Source organism: Delphinus delphis, chromosome 4, assembly GCF_949987515.2.
Source record: "Delphinus delphis chromosome 4, mDelDel1.2, whole genome shotgun sequence".
Taxonomy (NCBI): domain Eukaryota; kingdom Metazoa; phylum Chordata; class Mammalia; order Artiodactyla; family Delphinidae; genus Delphinus; species Delphinus delphis.
This window is the reverse complement of record NC_082686.1, coordinates 97,793,059-97,813,785: the sequence shown is the minus strand read 5'-3', so window position 1 is coordinate 97,813,785 and position 20,727 is coordinate 97,793,059. Positions and strand designations below refer to the sequence as shown.

General features: G+C 40.5%; 1 long non-coding RNA gene and 1 pseudogene across 2 annotated transcripts in view; one reads left to right on the top strand and one right to left on the bottom strand.

Annotated features, from left to right (window-relative positions):
* The window catches only part of LOC132424949 (uncharacterized), a 125,407-nt gene that overhangs the window by 81,446 nt on the left and 23,234 nt on the right, over nucleotides 1–20,727 (top strand). The window lies entirely within an intron of this gene.
* Nucleotides 6,914–7,793, bottom strand: LOC132424214 (ER membrane protein complex subunit 3 pseudogene; annotated as a pseudogene).

Below are 20,727 nucleotides of genomic sequence, written 5' to 3'. Positions count from 1 at the left end.
AGGAGTAAGAGGGTTTTATTCTGCCACCCCTCCCTGAGCAAGGCAGTGGCCCCATGACCACGCCTCCATCCTCTGCCCCTCAGTGCACTTCCCTTTCATCTAGTTCAGCAAGTGGTGCAGGACCCGCTGATGACTCACGCACAGTAAGGTATGAAGGACCGACAGCTAGCATCCCTGGCCAATCAGTGTTTTAATGAGAAGGAAGAATTCTGGTGTTTGATTAGCAATACCATTCCCCCCAGAAAAGAATTCTGGTTGGTGGAATTTCCACAGTGATATATGGCTCAGAGTGAGAAATGGGGTAGAGAGGAGGGAGAAATTATTTTTAGGAGGAAGTTCATCTTAAGGCTAGAGTCGGCAGAACTGGATTTGAGTGCAAGCTCTACAGTTCCTTAGGCTGTGTGAGCATGTCCAAATTATTTAACTTGTCTAATTCCTAGCTTCTTCATCTGTAAAATGGGGCTAATGATGAAATCCACCTCCGCGGGTTGTGGAAATTACGTAATCTCATGGGTGTGAAGCATGAGATTTACATGAGAATGAGAATTGCTCTACAGATACTGACCATTATTTTTGGCCTTAGCGCTAGGATTGGGGCTGGTTCATTCAAATGCATAACCAAACATAATCAAATAAAAACGGATGGATAGAATGCAATGGGTAGTTAGCAAATTGTGTCTAATCAAAACTCGGCACATCCAACTCTTCATATCTACGCGCACATGATTTTGTTCATGAGCTTTCCTTGTGTTCTCTTATGTTGCACACTGTTCCTTATGGGGGAGATTGTCATGTAATGACAATCATGTAATGATGACAAATAACTGTTCAGTGTTTTTCTGATATGTATATTTCAAAAATTGATTTTAACATGAGTTATCACCAACACTAATTTTTGCCATTTATCAAAATATGGTTTGAGACAAGCCATTCTAGTCAATAAATGTTCTAAATATTCTCTATACCAGAGATTCTCAGAATTTACTGTGCATTAGAATCACTAGGGAGGTTCTGGTTAAGAATTTTGTTTCATAGGCCCCTCCCCCAGAGATCCGGATATAGAACATTGAAGATGGAGCTTAGGCAGCTGTTTTTTTTTTTTTTAACATTTTTATTGGGGTATAATTGCTTTATAATGGTGTGTTAGTTTCTGCTTTATAACAAAGTGAATCAGCTATACATATACATATGTTCCTGTATCTCTTCCCTCTTGCGCTCCCTCCCTCCCACCCTCCCTATCCCACCCCTCTAGGTGGTCACAAAGCACCGAGCTGATCTCCCTGTGCTATGTGGCTGCTTCCCACTAGCTATCTACCTTACGTTTGTTAGTGTATATATGTCCATGCCTCTCTCTCGCTTTGTCACAACTCACCCTTCCCCCTCCCTATATCCTCAAGTCCGTTCTCCAGTAGGTCTGTGTCTTTATTCCTGTCTTACCCTTAGGTTCTTCATGACATTTTTTTTCTTAAATTCCATATATATATGTTAGCATACGATATTTGTCTTTCTCTTTCTGACTGACTTCACTCTGTATGACAGACTCTAGGTCTATCCACCTCATTACAAATAGCTCAATTTCGTTTCTTTTTATGGCTGAGTAATATTCCATTGTATATATGAGCCACATCTTCTTTATCCACTCATCCGATGATGGGCACTTAGGTTGTTTCCATCTCCGGGCTATTGTAAATAGAGCTGCAATGAACATTTTGGTACATGACTCTTTTTGAATTTTGGTTTTCTCAGGGTATATGCCCAGTAGTGGGATTGCTGGGTCATATGGTAGTTCTATTTGTAGTTTTTTAAGGAACCTCCATACTGTTCTCCATAGTGGCTGAACCAATTCACATTCCCACCAGCAGTGCAAGAGTGTTCCCTTTTCTCCACACCCTCTCCAGCATTTATTGTTTCTAGATTTTTTGATGATGGCCATTCTGACTGGTGTGAGATGATATCTCATTGTAGTTTTGATTTGCATTTCTCTAATGATTAATGATGTTGAGCATTCTTTCATGTGTTTGTTGGCAGTCTGTATATCTTCTTTGGAGAAATGTCTGTTTAGGTCTTCTGCCCATTTTTGGATTGGGTTGTTTGTTTTTTTGTTATTGAGCTGCATGAGCTGCTTGTAAATTTTGGAGATTAATCCTTTGTCAGTTGCTTCATTTGAAAATATTTTCTCCCATTCTGAGGGTTGTCTTTTATGGTTTCCTTTGCTGTGCAAAAGCTTTGAAGTTTCATTAGGTCCCATTTGTTTATTTTTGTTTTTATTTCCATTACTCTAGGAGGTGGGTCAGAAAGGATCTTGCTGTGATTTATGTCATAGGGTGTTCTGCCTATGTTTTCCTCTAAGAGTTTGATAGTTTCTGGCCTTACATTTAGGTTTTTAATCCATTTTGAGCTTATTTTTGTGTATGGTATTAGCGAGTGATCTAATCTCATACTTTTACATGTACCTGTCAAGTTTTCCCAGCACCACTTATTGAAGAGGTTGTCTTTTCCCAATGTATATTCTTGCCTCCTTTATCAAAGATAAGGTGACCATATGTGCATGGGTTTATCTCTGGGCTTTCTACCCTGTTCCATTCATCTATATTTCTGTTTTTGTGCCACTACCATACTGTCTTGATTACTGTAGCTTTGTAGGATAGTCTGAAGTCAGGGAGCCTGATTCCTCCAGCTCCATTTTTCTTTCTCAAGATTGCTTTGGCTATTCGGGGTCTTTTGTGTTTCCATACAAATTGTGAAATTTTTTGTTCTAGTTCTGTGAAAAATGCCAGTGGTAGTTTCATAGGGATTGCATTGAATCTATAGATTGCTTTGGGTAGTAGAGTCATTTTCACAATGTTGATCCTTCCCATCCAAGAACATGGTATATCGCTCCATCTATTTGTATCATCTTTAATTTCTTTCATCAGTGTCTTATAATTTTCTGCATACAGGTCTTTTGTCTCCTTAGGTAGGTTTATTCCTAGGTATTTTATTCTTTTTGTTGCCATGGTAAACGGGAGTGTTTCCTTAATTTCTCTTTCAGATTCTTCATTATTAGTGTATAGGAATGCAAGAGAATTCTGTGCATTAATTTTGTATCCTGCAACTTTACCAAATTCATTGATTATCTCTAGTAGTTTTCTGGTACCATCTTTAGGATTCTCTATGTATAGTATCATGTCATCTGCAGACAGTGACAGCTTTACTTCTTCTTTTCCGATTTGGATTCCTTTTATTTCCTTTTCTTCTCTGATTGCTGTGGCTAAAACTTCCAAAACTATGTTGAATAAGAGTGGTGAGAGTGAGCAACCTTGTCTCGTTGCTGATCTTAGTGGATATGGTTTCAGTTTTTCACCATTGAGGATGATGTTGGCTGTGGGCATGTCATATATGGCCTTTATTATGTTGAGGAAAGTTCCCTCTATGCGTACTTTCTGCAGGGTTTTTATCATAAATGGGTGTTGAATTTTGTCAAAAGCTTTCTCTGCATCTATTGAGATGGTCATATGGTTTTTCTCCTTCAATTTGTTAATATGGTTTATCACATTGATAGATTTGCGTATATGATGAATCCTTGCATTCCCGGAATGAACCCCACTTGATCATGATGTATGATCCTTTTAATGTGCTGTTGGATTCTGTTTGCTAGTATTTTGTTGAGGATTTTTGCATCTATGTTCATCAGTGATATTGACCTGTAGTTTACTTTCTTTGTGACATCTTTGTCTGGTGTTGGTATCAGGGTGATGGTGGCCTTGTAGACTGAGTTTGGGAGTGTTCCTCCCTCTGCTATATTTTGGAAGAGTTTGAGAAGGATAGGTGTTAGCTCTTCTGTAAATGTTTGATAGAATTTGCCTGTGAAGCCATCTGGTCCTGGGCTTTTGTTTGTTGGAAGATTTTTAATCACAGTTTCAATTTCAGTGCTTGTGATTGGTCTGTTCATATTTTCTATTTCTTCCTGATTCAATCTTGGAAGTTTGTGCTTTTCTAAGAATTTGTCCATTTCTTCCAGGTTGTCCATTTTATTGGCATAGAGTTGCTTGTAGTAATCTCTCATGATCTGTTTTAGTTTTGCAGTGTCAGTTGTTACTTTTCCTTTTTCATTTCTAATTCTATTGATTTGAATCTTCTCTCTTTTTTTCTTGATGAGTCTGGCTAATGGTTTATCTATTTTTTTATCTTCTCAAAGAACCAGCTTTTGGTTTTATTGATCTTTGCTATTGTTTCCTTCATTTCTTTTTCATTTATTTCTGATCTGATGTTTATGATTTCTTTCCTTCTGCTAACTTTGGGGTTTTTTTGTTCTTCTTTCTCTAATTGCTTTAGGTGCAAGGTTAGGTTGTTTATTCGAGATGCTTCCTGCTTCTTAAGGTGGGCTTGTATTGCTATAAACTTCCCTCTTAGAACTGCTTTTGCTGCATCCCATAGATTTTGAGTCATCGTGTCTCCATTGTCATTTGTTTCTAGGTATTTTTTGATTTCCTCTTTGATTTCTTCAGTGATCACTTCGTTATTAAGTAGTGTATTGTTTAGCCTCCATGTGTTTGTATTTTTTACAGATCTTTTCCTGTAATTGATATCTAGTCTCATAACGTTGTGGTCAGAAAAGATACTTGATACAATTTCAATTTTCTTAAATTTACCAAGGCTTGATTTGTGACCCAAGATATGATCTATCCTGGAGAATGTTCCATGAGCACTTGAGAAAAATGTGTATTCTGTTGTTTTTGGATGGAGTGTCCTATAAATATCAATTAAGTCCATCTTGTTTAATGTATCATTTAAAGCTTGTGTTTCCTTATTTATTTACATTTTGGATGATCTGTCCATTGGTGAAAGTGGGGTGTTAAAGTCCCCTACTATGAATGTGTTACTGTCGATTTCCCCTTTTGTGCCTGTTAGTATTTAGGCAGCTGTATTTTTAATAAGCACTCCCAGGTGACCTGATACAAGTGGTAAGAGATGCCCATTTCGAGAAATTCTTTTCTATTACTTTTTTTCTAGTCTGAGGAGAAACAACTGTTTATCTGGCCCAAAGTTTCCCATTTTTCCCCAGCTTCATTCTCCTTTCAATCTCAATTCAGGAAATCTGATGGCCCAACCTAGATTTGCATGTGAAAGAACAACCTACCTGCCATGTATCTCCAGAGACCACAGTCCAAACTTTGAAATACTTAGAGAACCTGCATTTGAATCTCAACCTAGACACTTTTCTCCCTATTCTGAGGCTTAAAGTATCCCTACACATACATAATGATAAATCTCTCTTTTCTGAGTAAGACATTTTGTAACTGTTATTTTAAAAAATTTGGATCTCATTTTCTTTTCTTTTTCTTTTCTGTTCTCAGAAGACCTCAGTAATTTTTTTTTTTTTTTTTTTTTTGCGGTACGCGGGCCTCTCACTGCTGTGGCCTCTCCTGTTGCAGAGCACAGAACGCGCAGGCTCAGCGGCCATGGCTCATGGGCCCAGCCGCTCCACGGCATGTGGGATCCTCCCGGAGCAGGGCACGAACCCATGTCCCCTGCATCGGCAGGCGGACTCTCAACCACTGCGCCACCAGGGAAGCCCTGACCTCAGTAATTCTTGTTTCTGAGTTAAGATAAAATGAAAGACGGGTCATGTATGCTAAAATGTGTAATTAGGCGATGCTAATTAAGTACTTTAAAATGATTAGACGAAAGCACCTTATGTGTACTTCCAGCCTCAGTCAAGGGCGTGGCTTCAGGCTAACATCAGAGGTAATTGGGTTGCCTTCCCTGACTCAAACTGCTTTTTTGCCATGAATCCTACGGATCTTGCATTTCAGATTTCATTTCTTCCTTCAAGCAAGTATAGGAACAAAATATCTTCTTCCTATCCCTTAATCAAAAGCCATAATGCTGGAACTCTTCTCTGTGCCTCCGTAGAGTGTTTTAAAGACTCCCGTGGAGGCCTTGGGTTCAGGGATACTATGTGGATTGGACCATGAGGTAAAAGCAGAGGAGTTGCTTTTAACTCATAGTTCAATTACTGTGAGACTTGGAACAAGTCACTTTGCCTTTTTGAGATTTGATCCCAGGAGTTGTTGTGAGACTTGGTGATATAATATTTAAAACACGTGCAAAATATTTAGCACTTGATAGATAATCAATGAATGCCAGTTATTATTATTACCTACTACTGTATTTACCAAACCCGGATGATAAGCCAGTACAACTACTATGGTAAAAATCTGGGCTTCCAAACAGCAAGTGAGATCTGAAAACATAATGGGTCTAATATTTGTTCTTAAAGGCCACATATGATTTAATCCTTGAAGTATTTTTGTCCTGTGGAAAAAAGTAAAAAAGGAAGAAGGAAGGTGGTTTGGAGAGCTGGCAGTGTATTGCTCAGCTGAGCTAGACTGGTAGCAAAAGCCAGCATTAGAGAGGATTCTTGGAGAGGCAGCCTATAATTAACTGTGAGGGCAATGGATCCTCTGAAACTTCTTCATATTATAGAGCGCTCGTTGTTTTCGGCATTTCCTTTCTATCATTTTCTCTTTCTTGGGTCATATATGCATACATTGAATTACGTGGAAAATGTAACCGAAGACCAGAGCCTTTCTTTTTCTTTCTGGATCCCAAAAAAACAGGAGTTTACTATGGTTTAGAAGTCAGAATGACGGTACATAATAATTAGGTTTAATTGACAACACTTTTTATGAAATTTCTGAATTTTTGCTGAGTTTTATACATTATCACTAGCTTGAGTTTCCCCCCTCTGTCTTACTTTTATTACTCGAGTCACCAGAAGGGAAATTTAAAGTATTTCAAAAATAGCTGTTTCTGGGCAAGTCACCCAGCACACACTCCTCATGTTTCCTCTGGTTTCAAACATAAAGGGGAAGCCGGCTCAGACAAGAACAATCCTTGCTGCACACCCGCCAGCTCGCGCATCCCCCTTTTTATTCCGAGAGGCTCCAGCTCAAAACAAAAGTTACAAGGTTAAGCGCTACTCTGAGTTCCTGACACAGCTAAACCCTGCTTGGTCTTCAAAAAATAGAGGTCTGTAATTCCTTTTTGAACATGCCTTCAAAGTGGAGGTCTTCAGCCACGAGCTCCTCTTTGACGCCATCTAGTGCCCACTGGTGGTCGGTCGGCTCCAAAGCTTCCCACCGTCTTAAAAGCTTTGTTGGTGTCTGCGGGCATGGCCATGGCTGCTCCAGTCATCTGTTCCTGCATCATCCGCGATTGGTCAGCAACATTATCTTGGCCCCAAATCAGAGAGTAAATGCCCCGAAGCCCAAAGACATTGAGGAAATACCAGGATGCAGAACTCACCCAGGAGGCATCTAATGTGAGTAGTTTAATTCCTTGCTGTAGCATGGGCTTAAAAGGCAGGGTCAGTGGAAACGGGACCTTGGTTGTGACAAAGCCTGAAAACGTCATGTTGAGCCATCCACCAATAAGAATCATAGGGAAGACACATGTGGTGTTGCCTTTCATCATGTCTATGAGCATAGCGGGGAGGGGGGTCAATCACAGGAGAAGGAGGCACATCCTTCCTTTTAGTTTTTTTGGAAAAATCCATCCTCTGGGTTGTTGAAGTAATATGTTTGTGCCAGGAGAGACTGTTTGGGAATGTATTTTCCATTTTCCCTGAGGCCTCTGCTTCGAATGAGGGCTTGACTGTCGGAGACTTGTTCCTGGGTGAGCTTCTTGTCGCTCTGCAGCAGGATGGACACGTAGTGGTGAATCATGCCCACGAAGAAGGTGATGATAACGATGGGCAGGACCACCCAGAGGCGGATATTGGAGTCGAGTAGCAGCTCGGGCCCTTCCATCCTCACAGAGAGCCAGCTCCCGGCTTGCTGTAGCCGGGTTGATTTTCACTGGGGCGTGGGGCTTCTCGTCGAGTTCGCCTCCCAGCCTTCTCAAGCCCCTCAGCCAGGCGAGCCCGGGACCACTGGGCAGCCCGCAAGCCCTTATTTTATTGACAAGTCAGGAGCATCTTTACCCAGAGGAAATGCCAGGTTACTGAATTTACCCACAAAACTCTTCCGAATCCTTTGTTACTTTGTGTGGATTTGATCTGTATAGATGACACATTAATAATGTTCTAGGGCCCAGAGAACTAATTATTTACCCACAGATCAAATCTGTCTTTCTCATTTGTATACCTGGCAACTGCAAAGGATGGGAGTTGGCAAACTTGTTAGCACTGTGGGAGTCTGGATACAGAGAACATTTATAGAACAAATTCTTGTCTGTGTTTAGGCATGGATGCCGATCTTAAATACTTTTGTACTAATCTACTGGGGCACTTGATTCAGGAAACATTTACTGAAGACCTGCTTTTTATGCTGCCCAACGCTGAATATAGCCATTGCGTTTCACTGGGTGCAGGTGTGCATTTCATAAAGGAAACACAGCAGTACAAGAAGGAAAGTACATTTCCTTTACTAGGGAGAAGTAGCAGGTAGAAGAAATGTTGAGACTTTTTTCCCCCCTCTCTTGCCCTGAATCTTTTCTCCCTGTCATCCAGAAAGTCAGGTCGTTTATTCTGCTTCATCCCTTCCAAGGAGGATTGTGACACTCCCCAAAGAAGTCACAGCAAACCTTCCTGGATTTTGTTTCCAAAAGTCTAAGCCAAGATGAACAAATCCAAACACTTAGAAGGGTCTGGCAGATAAAGTGATGGGAGGAGTGAGCTGGATGGCTCTGTGGTGAGTAGAGGGCATGTGGTTTGCATAAAGAAGGCATCTGCTGCGCTGCCCCAGATTTGTTTCGTTTTGTGAGCCCAGAGAAGCCAGACGTCCAAATTTCTAAAGGAAATCCAACTTTTGGTACAAAGAACTACCGGCCCCAGCCTACTTGGGAGAAGAGAACTAGATGAAGAGATAGGTTCCCCAAGACAAAAAAAGGGATTTTCCTGGGTTCAGAAAGGAAGATAATTTTGTGCGCTCTATAGAAATAGAGATCTTTACCCACAGCCTCATGGCAGCCTCTGGTTGATGGAGAGGAGAGAGATGACTTCATGGTGCCCTAGGGAGGTGGGATCCCAGGCACTGAGATTTCCAGGGAAGCCTCCAAAAATTTCAGTCAGCCAATAAGATGAACTTTGGTGTAGAATCCCGTTTTAAGGGAAGACAAGGAACTATGGATATAAAAAATAAACTTAAAATGCTTAATTCCTTGCATAAGATAGTATTTTATCGAGGTGCCTATAGCAGAGTGGTTTAACATAACCTGGTTTCAATTACTGAGTTCAGACCGTGAATCACACATTTATTTGCTGTGAGTCTTGAGGAAACATGTAAACTCTCAATGCATCAGTTTCTTCATGTTTAAAATGGGAATGGGGGCTTCCCTGGTGGCGCAGTGGTTGAGAGTCCACCTGCCGATGCAGGGAACACGGGTTCGTGCCCCGGTCCGGGAAGATCCCACATGCCGCGGAGCGGCTGGGCCCGTGAGCCATGGCCGCTGAGCCTGCGCGTCCTGAGCCTGTGCTCTGCAACGGGAGAGGCCACAGCAGTGAGAGGCCCGCGTACCGCAAAAAAAAAACACAAAAAAACAGGGAATGGTACTTAATAATACTAAGCCTACTTCAGTATTATGAGAATTAAAGTAAATAATATGTGTATATCTGGTATGATGAACAAGCAAGATGCATGAGATACAATTAGAAATCATCCTTATTTTAACTTCCTACTATCCTTTTAAAATTTATTTAGAAGAGAAGTCCTTCTTCTGCTGCTGGTTGAAAACACAGGCTGATGGATGAATTTTCGACTTCATTTTAGATATTAAGACCTTTTTCAGATTTCAAGGTTGCAAACATAATCTTAATTCTGAATATGGTCTGATCCCACATACCAGTAAAAACTCCAAATTTGATTTATAGTTCAATCTTCTCCTCGCTTTCATCTGAAAGATGGGAAAGGAGGGAAGGAAAGCTCTCCCTTGTTTGCTACTGCTGTAAGATGGCATTGTGCACACTGGGCCTGGCAGTTAAGTATGGATGACTCCTTGGCCATTTTATATATCTTTCGGTGCCCCCATGAGAACTTACCAGTACAAGCCGTACCTTGTCTTCCAGTTGCCACTTTCTCCCTCACTCCCTCAGTCCCCGTTTTCTTTTCTTTTTCTTTTTTCTTCTGGAGGTCCACAGAGCAGACTCTATTGCCTTCTGTCCTGTTACTTCCCCAGACAGTCCTCTGGGATAGGTTTTAAAACAGCTCCATGCTGGCACATGGTAAGTGTTTTTAAAAATGTCATTATTATTACCACAGTTGGAAATAACAGGTTTGAGAGGATTGTATGAAAAGACATATTTATCTAGTTTCAAATTAGGCACCTTATACTATAGATACATTGTTTTTATAGATACATTTTAAGAATGTTTCTTTAAATGAAAATTTGACAATTTGATGCTTTTCCCATGTACCTATTGTAAGTACCATACATGAGTTTACAAAGTATGAATGGGCCAACATAGGATTCATTAACTAAATATATGTGGATTTTTATGAAAGGGGCATTGAAGGCTTCCTGAAAGGAGGCAGCATTTGAATTAAGCCTTGGAATTTGAAGAGGGTTTTACCATGATAGGCCCAGATGGTGGGAAGGGGAAGGAGTGGGAAACCAGAGGCAAAAGAAATGTGTCTGGAGCTAATACTCATGAGTGACAGTGTGTTACAGCAGAGGTTGATTACAGGTAAAAGTTAAAGCTAGTATTGACTGAGGATTTCCTGAGTGCTTCATTTGGACTCCTTCATTTATTCTTCTCAAGTTTGTGAGGCAAGTACTGTGAGTATCCCTCTGTTATGCATAAGGACATTGAGCCTTAGAGAGGTGAGGGTAGTGGCCTGAGTTCTTCCAGCTGGAGAGGGCAGGACATGGGATTAGATCTGGCTGTCTGACCTGGGCAGGACCATGCCTAACTACTGCATTATGCAGGGCCCTTAGTTGTTAGGGGTTATAGGTGGCATTCATAATACACGTTGGATCATAAAGAAGGTTCAGGATGGTCTGCATAAGAAAAATTTTAATTTTGTACATCAATCTTTGAAAAACTTACCGTTTTTCACTATATAATACTTTTAATAATTTCCTGCCATTCCTTTCTTCTTCTTCCCTTCCTCCCTCCCTTCTTTCTTTCTTTTTTTTTTTATCAAGTTGTTATTAATCCAGGGACTGTGTTAGTCCCAGGATATATAATGGTGAACCAAAATATATGCAGTCTCTGCCCTCATGGGAATTATATTCTCCGGGTGGGAGGAAGATAGATATTTAAATAGTTTCTAAGATTAAAATTGCAAGTGTGAATTTTACCTAAATGAATGGAAATTTGAGCTATTACAGCTTAAAGTGGGAGCTTTGATTTGAAAGGCCAGGGGAGAATTAGTGACTTTGAACCAAGTTCTGAAAGCTAAATGAGAGTTAACTAGATGAAGTGGGAAGAGAGGAGTGCCCAGGCAATAGGAGCAGCATATGCAAAAGTCCTGTGGTAGGAAGAAGAATGGGCTATAAAGGCCTAAGTGGCTAAATCTGAGCATACCGGAGTGGGGCAATGTACAGAGCAAGACTGGAAAGGTGGGGGCCTGGTCATGCAGAGTCTTGCTGTACATGTTCGAGCTAGATATTTATCCTAAAGGCAAGGGGTTCTGACTTTTAAAATGAAGCATTTTAAGCAGGGGTGGCCCCATGCTCAGATTTCATTTTGAACATACAACCCTAGCTGCCCTGCGGGGAGCAGATTGGAAGCGAGAGAAGTGGAAGTAGTTGGAAGAAGTAGATTATTCAGTCAGCCAGGTAAGAGAGGCATTGCTTAAACCAGGGGGTGGCAGTGATGAAGGGAGATGGGGGGATTCAAGAGACGTTTAAGGGGTGAAATCAACAGGACTTTGGGATTGACTCCATATGAGGGGTGAGAAACAGGGGTGGCATTAAGCAGACTCTATGTTTCTGACTTGGAAACTGGATGGTTTGCAATCATTGAAAAAAGGAAGGCTAGCAATAGTTTTGTTTTGTTTTGTTTTGTTAAGGATTGGGTTGAGAGTAGCAGGGAAGACCATGAATTTTGAGTTAAATCACCTTTCAGATCTCAAAGATTTTTGGTAATGGAGTTTTAGCTTTGACTTACACTTTATCCCACCAGTACCCTACCGCTAATTTCCCCATTCCTGGCTCAGTTCCTATCCTGTATGAAAACTGGGTCATCACAGACTGACAGTCAAGGGCTGCTGTCCAGTCGTTCACTGGACATGCCCTATAGCCCCTCAGATTCAACCTCTCCCTCCTGCAGATCCCAGAGCCAGCCTGGCTGCCCAGAGTAGACCTCAGATAGCTCAGGTGCTCTAGGCTTGTTACCTCAACTCAGAATACGACGTGCGACCCCTCCTGGTGCTGATAAGGGCTGTCCAGCTGCTCCTATCTCGCTTCACTCTTGCTGGTTTGGTTTTATCATCACTGGCTCCCCTCTGCCCATGTCTTGCTTGCCACCTCCTCTCCACCTCCTTCCCAGTAGTTCCCAGCATGTCTTATGGAGGGATCCACATTATATGACTAGTGGAGATGAATAATTCCTTCCTTCCTTCCTCTGGTCCTTCCCTCTGTCCTTCCTCAGAAACAATTCATGATTCTCAAGTGAAGCTGCTAACCTGAAAACTATCCACCAGATGGCACCAAAACATTATATTCCAAGTGTTCGGCCCTCAGTACACCTTCAAGAAAGCCCGAAGGTTTCACTACTACGAGATGATAAAGCAGAGCCCCAGGTGCCAGTTCAACAGAAATTAAAATTCCCACTCGAACCTCCCAGAATATTTGGTTTTGGATTTTGTCGAGAGAGAGAGAGAGAGAGAGAGAGAGAGAGAGAGAGAGAGAAAGAGAGAAAGAGAGAGGGAGAGAGAGAGAAAGGGAGAGAGAGGAGAGAGAGAGAGAGAGGGAGGGGGGAGAGAGAGGGGGGGGGAGAGAGAGAGGGAGAGGGAGAGGGGGAGGGGGAGAGGGAGAGGGAGAGAGAGAGAGAGAGGAGACAGAGAGGGAGAGGGGGAGAGAGAGAGAGGGAGAGAGAGAGGGAGAGGAGAGGGGGGAGAGAGAGAGGGAGAGAGAGAGAGAGAGAGAACACCTTTCTCAGTAAACAATCTTTATTTTTTATTTTCTGCTCTTTAGATTCTGGATAAAAGACTATGATGGACATTACAAAATGAGGAACATGAATATTTTCAGGGACACTGTCATTTTCACTTGTGTTTCCTTCACTGTCCTTTTCTTAGTGCTAAAGCTTTCCTTGTTACAGAACATCATGTCAAGAATAGAAATACAATAGCTCCCTCTTCCCAAAGTAATAATTAAGATTAAGTGAAAACAAATGTATGCCTCCAGCATCCTAGTTAAACAGAAGAGTAAAATTAACCATTTTCTCTAGTTTTAAAATGTAACTGTAATTTTTTTCCGTTTCAACATTTAGCTATCATTAATATAGCAAAAATAGTATGAGTGACCATTTAAATGATTAAAACAGTTAATGAAATGAACATATCTTCTTGGTATTATCTTCTAACTGTGGGATAGTGTTTTCTTCAATCAACATAATTAACAATTATGTTGTTGATGACAGTTTAAGAGACTTTGAGGGTTGTTTGTTGTTGTTAGTAATATTTCAGTGGCTTAAAAAATACCACACCCCTTATAAATTAACATTTTTTACTGGGTGATCAAATGTCTATCTGGCCAAATTTAGTCAAAACTTCATATGAGGAAATATCTATAAGGATTTGTGCTTTCAAATTTGGAGATCTGGGTACTGAGTGATTAAAGACTTTGCCAGGGGATGGAAAATGGGTAAAGAAACAATAGATGTTAAAATTTACTATTTTGATTCTTCTTTGGAGGCAAAAGAAATGATCTATGAATAAATGCACAGCAGGAAGTGAATTTTTAAAAGGAAGACATGTTAAGAAATAATTTGATGTTAACTCAGTTTTGTGTATATATTTTTATAATATTTCGTATGTATACTCTTTTGTCAAATTTGGCTGGCCAGCAATTGTAACATGCACATATATATACATAGAGTACATAAATATTCCTTGTTTTGCAAAGGTGTGTGTGCATGGGGGGTGGTGCTGTGTTTTTCCACTGCACAGAATAGAATGTGTCTTGCTCTAAAGCTTGGATGAATGTCTAGATGCTTCCCTACCCTAGGGAGTCATCTGAATGTCCACAGTTCCCAGAGTGCTTTGGGATCACTTAGGCTAAAAGAGGCTACTTATTGTGAAGCTATCTTGTTTTATTCCTAAAGGAATTTCATCATTTTATATTTGTGAAAACTGTCAATGCATCTTTCTCAAAATGCAATTACCTGAAAGAAGCAAACCAACACAGAGTGGACCCCTTGTCTTCAAAGTCATTTTATTAAGAGTAAATTAGACTGAATAAGTGATAGTCTGAAATGCATTTTCAATAGATTGCTGTCAGCCTTGCTACCTGTCAAACAGAGAGGCCTGAAGTTTCATAGTGACATATGGATTAGCCCAGTCTTCCCTGCAGCGTGAAAACAAAAGACAATTGGTGATGCATGGGGCAAACTCATCTTAAAACAGAGATATCAACAAAGGAATATGACAGCACGAAAAGACAGAGTGCAGCCTGCTGTCCACATTTACAAAGAGATTCTGTCTGAATCCATAACTTCAATACACTATGAGACAGAAAAAGAGAAAATACACGTTAAGTGTAATTGTTCATCGGGTAGTTTGCTTTAGCAAATGCTGAATTTCATTCTCGGAAGGGAGAAAGAAGTGGGAACAATGGATAAAATAGCTGCAGTTATAAAGAGTCATTAAGAAGAACCATATGGAATTAGAATTATTTGATTTTTTAAAATCATCCATCATAGGGACTTTAAATGAATGTTCAAAATTCTCATCCATTAATCAATTGAAAAAATAAAGGCTAAAGTCACAAAAGAACCTCAAGAGCAAAAAACTCTTTTCCCAGTTAGAGCTTTAAACTAGAGTGGCAAGGTCATTTAGTTCAGGGTCTGTGTGAAAAAGAAGTGCATATCAAAGTAAGAGAAAATCATACAGATCTGCTTAGGTCTGGGAAAATACAGTATGGATTTTTTTTTAATACCTCATGTGAACAATTACCTAGGCCACTTGTATGACCAGTAACTTACAATTAAATAGAAATGAAAGTTCCTCTCATAGTCATTTTAATCCATACATCCTAAGGGACTCAAAAAACAAGTGTAATAACTAACACGATGCAAAAGTCAGTGAAGGAAAATGGTGCGTTGAATTATAGAAAATTCTGATTTTCTAAGCTTAGGATTAGATGCTAAAAGACCAAAGTAAGAGCGTTTTGCAGTTACGCAGTGGCCACCAGAGACCCATGCAGAGCTCAGAAGGAAAAGTTCAGGAAAGGGCAACTTTGGGGTAATCCTGAAGGAGTTTGCCCATGGGACAGGGGTCAGTGATGGGTGCTATTTTGTCAAATCATCACCTGCATGATGGCTTCCTTTGGCGACAGGGCTGGCTCTGAAAATGGGAATAGGCAGCTGTCTACAGAGGGTCACTTAAAATGGGAACTGGAAGCCTCATTGGGGTGCCTTGACACTTCTGTGATTAGTCACGTGTTAAGTGTTCATGGATATTTTACACAAGTGGAGGATGGGGGCATATTTTCTAATTAATATATTAGGGAGCTTTAGGATATCCATGTCCTTCCTAGGAAAGTGCAGAGTCCCGAAGGTTTGAAAAATGGAACAAATGAGTTTTGGGTGTTTTCCTTGGCCGAGCCAGAGGACACACATTTAAGATACTATTGATACATCAGAAGTCATGAGGTTTGGGAGGGGGCTGAGGTTATCAGAAATCAGTAGGGAAGTAGGAAAGAAATTAAGGGCATCAGTGGAAGCATTTCCAAAATTCATAATTTTGCCTTTAAGCAGAGTTCTTCCCAGAGAATTTAGCTTATTGATATTTGCTTTAGTCCTCTATGGCCTTAAACATGCATAGGAAAATTACGTAGGAATAAAATAGACATGTTTGTTGTATACTTTACATCATTTTTTAACACTTGTGTTTTCTTGTAATGTCCCTTTGTTTTCTCTATTCATTATATCTCTGTCAATAAATGTTTCTTTTTGAGTAGCATCGACATATATACACTACCAAATGTAAAATAGATAGCTAGTGGGAAGCAGCCGCATAGCACAGGGAGATCAGCTCGGTGCTCTGTGACCACCTAGAGGGGTGGGATAGGGAGGGTGGAAGGGAGGCTCAAGAGGGAGGGGATATGCAGACATATGTATGCATATGGCTGATTCACTTTGGTGTACAACAGAAACTAACACAGTGTTGTGAAGCAATTATACTCCAAGAAAGACCTAGTAAATATAAATAAATAAATAAATGTCTCTTTTTCCCACATACCCTTAGGAATCTGCTTTGATTTCTCATTTTTGGAGTCTAAACTCACACCCCTGAGACCACAGTGTGTACTCTTCTGACATAATTGCTGTTGATTTCGTTGCTATTAGATTTGTTCTTGTTGTTGTTGTACCGGTGTGGCTACACTATTATCTGAGCATTAACACACTGTGTCAGATAATTTTCAACTGCATAAAAGGGATCATAGTCGATTATCCAAATGAAGGTTTCTTTTTCTCTCGTAGAAAATAGACCAGGATCAGCCAGCCAGGACTTTTACAGTGGCTCTCATTAACATCAGAATCTAGATGCTTTCTCTCTTTCTGCTCCTCCATTTTTGGCTTATGACTTTTATCCGCCTGGTCACCTCATGAATCCCAGATGTTTGATCTCTAGCCTTTCCTGAGCATTACAAGTGGAGGAGGAACAAAGCCACATGGAGAAAGGGTGGTGTCTTTATCAGCAAAGCAAAGCTCTTCTAGATATCTCCAGGCATCTGCTTACATTTTCTTCACCCAAACTGTGTCTGATGACCATCCCTATCTTGAGAATGCTTGGAAATACAGCTTTTAGCTGGTCACGAAACCAGTTCTCTATTTGTATGGAAGAAGGAAAGACTTAGAGATATTGGTAGGTGACCAGCAGTCTCTACCTTACACTGACTTTTCTGCAGAGTATATGTAGAGCGGAATAGGAAAATGCATTTCTAAAAAGATTCCATATTTAACTGCTTAGGGTATAAAGAAAAGATCTTGGAGGGAAATGTAGAGCAATGGATGGATGGTTGAAAATTCTAGCCGGGAATGTTGAAGAGGTTGATGTTTGGCCCAAGTGCACCAAGAAAGCTATTTTTTATTTTAAAAGGGTTAGAGGTTGACTTGTGTGGAATAAAGGTAGAGGCACAGGAAAGAATACTAACATGAAGGAAAAGAAAAAGATGACCGTGACTTGTTCCTTCATAATGTTTGAAAACCAAAGATAGGTAGGTGAATTTCACCTATCTGCACCGCACATGGGGCGGTAATGATGAATAAAGGCAGGCAGAACAGGCCAGTTCTGGCTTCTTGACTCTTTGCTGCTTGGGTGACTCAGTTACTTAGCCTCTATCCCCATGTCTGTGGAATTGAGACATTGACTATTCCTATCCCATTGCTTTGCAAGATTAAATGTTATAATGCCCAACCCATAACAATCCATCAAACCATGCTAAGTATCATCACCATTAATCTCATGACTGCAGGCCTGGAAAGTATTTCACTGATTCTGCCTCTATCTTCACACAGCTGTTCTGTGTGATCTTGGACAAGTCATTTAACTCTGGGTGCAGATTTTTTATTTCAGTAAAATGAATGTAGTAATATCAACCTCATGCACTAGTTGTAACAAACAAATAACAGACTTATGTAAAGATCCTTTAAATGGAGAATCTTTATATCCAAGTGTGAGATATTATTAGTGTTACTATATTGCCTATACTTTTTTTCCCCTTTCCTATTTGTTACTTTTTTTTTCTCTACTCTCTGCTTACTTTCTCAAATGAAATTGGCACAGGGTAGAGTAGCTAATATTTGGGATCTTTCTAAAAATTAGAGTTGACAAATAGGGATGGTATTCCATCAATCTGTAGCCGCTAGTGCCCAAATATTTATCTGTGAGAAACTGAGCTGTGGTCTAAAATACTCCTTGTGAGTTTTCGCTCAGATGGAAAAATTGTGGTTTCAAGCTGTGTGTGCCAGAGACCAATGTACTCTTCTGACATGTTACAAGTTCTAACTGCTTCCTTTCGGCTTTGAAAAGTATTAAAATTTTCTACCGTTATGATAAACAATTCCCATTTAAAACAATCTCAGCTTGGAGAGTCTGCAGAGGAGAACAGTGCAGATGATCTGCCTCTGCTGGCAGGAGTTGTCACTGATCTCCACTGCCCCCTGCCTCAGCCCTGGGGCAATTCCACATGCACTCGGCCTTAACAGCACTACAGTTCCCACAGATGTTGTCAGCTTTAGTCACTTTAAGTGGTCTCTGGTAGGCAGTAAAGAAATGGTTTCAGTAGGATATTCTTAATTTTTAGAGTTCAGGTAGATACTAACACATTCCTTTTATGCCTCCTAAATATATATGAATACTATATATATATATGAGTGCAATATATTGAATTTCTATTCCAATTTTCCATAATTTTATTTAAGGGACACTTAGTACTTGATAACAGCTTTTTCCAGATTGATGCAGCAGAACTTTTGTTTTTCACCATTAATTCTAAAACCTTAAAAATGAGGCTGAGTAATGGCTGGCATTTTTCTTTTTTATGTGTTAGGAAGAAGAGTTCTTTGTATCTGGCTTCAGCTCTCCTTTAGTTTATCCCTCTTTTCTGCCCTTCTTTCTTACCCTACTTATAGACAAGATCAATGTCGTTCAAGATGTCAGCCAGCACTTAGGCAAAGCACATGGGTGCCATTGTCTTATATGATGCCCGTGGTTTGGATCTCATTCTCAAGGACACAGGACTAGGGGACTCAATTGACTAGATGCTGAGGAAGTGGGTCACAATCAAGAGACCCATTAGGGATTTCTTTACAAGTAAGAAGGCCAATATACTAATTTATAGTAGAAAATATTTCTTATCACAAGAATATCTATGACTAACCATCCCTGGTATTAGCAGGCCCACCCCTAACCGTGTGGGGCTGAGACGGGGGTACTAATCGGGGCCCACGTACCATGTAAATGTTTAGGAGTAATAAATTAATATATGATTGATCAAAATATGTTCTGTCTTCCTACCTTGACAAATGTTCCTACCTTGACAAATGTACCTTTGTTATAATCTAGAAGGCCAGGTTAGGATTAGAATTCTTCACTTTCCTTGTGGGGAGGAGCCAGTTTCATGGCTCCCAGCCTCCATGCCTATGCTCGCCAGCCTCTGACCCATCTCTTTTCATCCCTGGATCTTTCCATGGCCTGCCAAGCATCTCACATGTATGTTGTGAACACCTCAACTGACACAAGCACAAGTTCATCCGTTCCACCAGCAAACAGCCACCCACCGGCCATTCCTCTGCCTGGCTTTGGGAGGTGAGACCCAGGGAAGAGACAGTACAGACTAGTGTGGCAAACTTGGAGCCATTTAGGTAGGAACTATAGGGTCCTGGGCAATCAGAACATGATGCTAGAGCCAGCCCAGATGCCCAGAGTAGACTTAAGTTGTCTCAGGTGCTCTAGGCTGGTGACCTTGACTCAGACCACAATGTAGGGGCCCTCCTAACACTGATTAGTGCCGTTCAGCTGTTCTGTCCTTGCTTCAGCTCTTGCTAGTTTGGCTTCATCACCACTCACTTCTCCTCCACCCCCACCATCTGGACTACTGCTCTCCTCCATCTCCTTACCAGTAATCCCCACCATCCCACACTCTCCCTGCCCCTCCACTCTGCCTAGAAAGCTTTATATGGACCCTCAGATCCTTGTTTCCAGAAAGGACAAACATCAATTACCTTTAATCAAATAAATTTTAGGTCTGCCATCTGGAAATTCCCCTGAGTCACCTTGCCTGGATTTGGGGTGGGTCCCTTAACTCCTCAGTTATCTGTTCTTAGGAATTTCCTGCGTTTATGTACCTATTACTGTTCTCATCTTTTGGATGAGCTTCCTTAACCGTTATGAAAAATCATTAAGAAGTATTTCACTGGTTATCAGGATGATCTTAATATAAGTTTCGCCCCCCATATTCTTTTTAAAAAATTTTTAATTGAAGTATAGTTGATTTACAATGTTGTGTTAGTTTCTGGTGTACAGCAAGGTGATTCAGTTATACATGTATATATATATATATATATATATATATATATTCTTTTTCATATTCTTTTCCATTATGATTTATTACAGGATATTGAATATAGTTCCCTGTGCTATACAGTAGGACCTTGCTGTTTACCTATTCTATATATAGTAGCTCGTACCTGCTAACCCCAAACTCTTAATTTATTCCCACCCCATATTCTTAAGTAAAGACTTAGTATAAATTCCTCCTCACTATTATTAAATAACCACTTCAAGTTCCTCACAGGAATCAGTGGTTCTCAAACCCTAGGAAGTATCAGAGTCATCTGGAGGGCTTGTGAACCCCAGATTACTGGCTGGGGAATATGTGTGTATGTGTGAGAATTTCCATTTGTAACAAGTTGCCAGGTGATACTGATGCTGCTGGTACAGGGGATGCACTTGGAGAACCACTGCTCTTCATGTGCACTGTTCAGTCTCCTCTCATTCACTCTTCAGTACAGCACAGTCTATCTTCCAACCTCGCCATCTACTGACATTGCTCTGACAAGAGTCACCAGTG